Raw genomic sequence first — 2,034 nt, forward strand, 5'->3', positions numbered from 1 at the left:
ACATAGAAATATGTATGTAAATGATGTGTTGATGGTGGAAACTTAGCCACAATGCATGTTAGGAAATGATGACCATTTAAAAGAGGAAAAAGAGATGTGCATATGTACATTGCAAATGATATAAAAGTTTTTTATCTTGGTGGACATAAAGTTCATGGTTTGCAAAACATGGAAACATGGTTTTTATCCATTTGAGGACGTGCTTATGCCATTTAATCCAGGTGGAGGACTTTGTTGAGGCTGGGTGGTATGAATAATTAGGTAGGAGCTAGGTAGTCTCGCTAGTTTGAATAAAGTTTTGCCAGAATAATATGGTTGAGCATAAATGATCTAACCAAGGGGGGGTGGGCAAACTATGATAGGATTTTTTGTGCTCAGGAAATATGCCGAAAGAAGATGCCTACCCAAGACCCCAAGAATAAGATATAAATCATGGAATTTGGTTGGAAACCTTAGAAACTAGGGATTGTTGTGTGGTCATTGTCAAAAAAATGAAAACTAGCTGTTGTGACTCCAATTAACTAAAGGGAGAGTACTTGCATGTAGAGAAGGAGGTAGGAGAACAACACATGGTGGCGAGAAGCTATGAAGAGAGTCAAGATTTTGCATGGATGGGGAAACCGGGTTTTATGTGTGTGTGTGTGTGTGTGGATTGCAAAGAGGAGAGTTGTGAAGGAGAATCGGGGAGAGAGACATGCTTGTGTGATGAAACAACTTTGGTGATAGCTTGCTATTTTGGAATCTGTTTGTTTTTTAGAAGGCGGTGACGCAGATTTTGTTTTGAGGAGATTGGGTTTACCTAGAGCAGGGGTTGCACTGTTGGTAGAGGGTCTTGTTAGGAAGTGGGTGCCCTAGGACCTCTCAATAGCCACACTAAGTGGGTGCCCTAGGACCTCTCAATTGGAACTTGGATTGGCTCAAGCGTTTCTCAATATCTATTAGCGGTACTCTGTAGAGCATAGCTACAGCTTTTGTTATTGTTGTTAATCTTAGTGAAGTTGAGAATATAGGATTCTTGTTGGGGATAATTGTGTGGAAATCCCTTGGTTTTATAGTGTTCTCTTTTGTTTGTTCATTCCCTAAATCTCAGAGATTTTGAGTTTTGGCTCAGTTTGTTTATGCATAGAGGGCCTGGTTGTGTGGGTTTGATGAGTTTTTTTGTTTTGGTTCTATCAGTGTCAGCTTGGAGTGTAAGAAGTTGAATCTTGAGAGACTTGGGGTGTTTTAGGGCTGGGAGGTGTTAGCACGCTAAAGGGATTTTATCTGTATATGGAGGATTTCCGAGTTAGTTTAGTCTTGTTTTGTCAGCCGAGTCTAGTCCAGCCAGAATAGTCAGACAAGTGTGAGTAAGAGGTCAGCAAAGGGACCTAGAAGGTGGTAGGGTTGTGAATTTTAGTCAGCTAAAGTTGGAGGATAGTAGAGAGACCTAGAGGACTCATCTCTGAACTGGGGCTTGCGTCAGCATTTGAAAGTAGGTATACACACTACAACAGACCCCCCTAGCAATGGGGCCAAAATGACCGGTTTATGCAAACACGTCGCTTAAACGATGACAAACGTCGCATAAGCGACATGTTTGAAAAAAAAATATGTTTCATCGTCTCGTAAATATCTGTTGCTTTGAACGTCGTTTACATGATAGTTGATTTAGCATCATTTACACGACGATAATAGCAACAATTGCATACTTTAGTGTGTCGCTTACATGACATCACTTATACAGACGTTGTGTAAGCGATGCTCTGGGAAATTTAAAAAAAACCCAAATCAGATGGCTCCTGCAAATTCCTAGGAGTCATCTGCATTCTCAGCTCAGCTTAAGCAAAGTATCGATCAGTGCCCATCGCCTCTCCTCCTATCCGCACATTCCCTTCATCCAATTAATGCTCCATTTCATTTGCTTTGTTCTATTTTTTCCAGATTTACAAGATCCTTGCAACCTCCTCTGTGCTTGGCCGCCCAAGGACAAGCTCTGTGCTTGGCCGCCTAGCTGGGCAAGTGCCCAACTGGCTCACACATATGCATGCATGACCA

Source organism: Cibotium barometz, chromosome 49 (assembly GCF_041138505.1).
Source record: "Cibotium barometz isolate CiBa-2024 chromosome 49, ASM4113850v1, whole genome shotgun sequence".
In the NCBI taxonomy this organism is placed as follows: domain Eukaryota; kingdom Viridiplantae; phylum Streptophyta; class Polypodiopsida; order Cyatheales; family Cibotiaceae; genus Cibotium; species Cibotium barometz.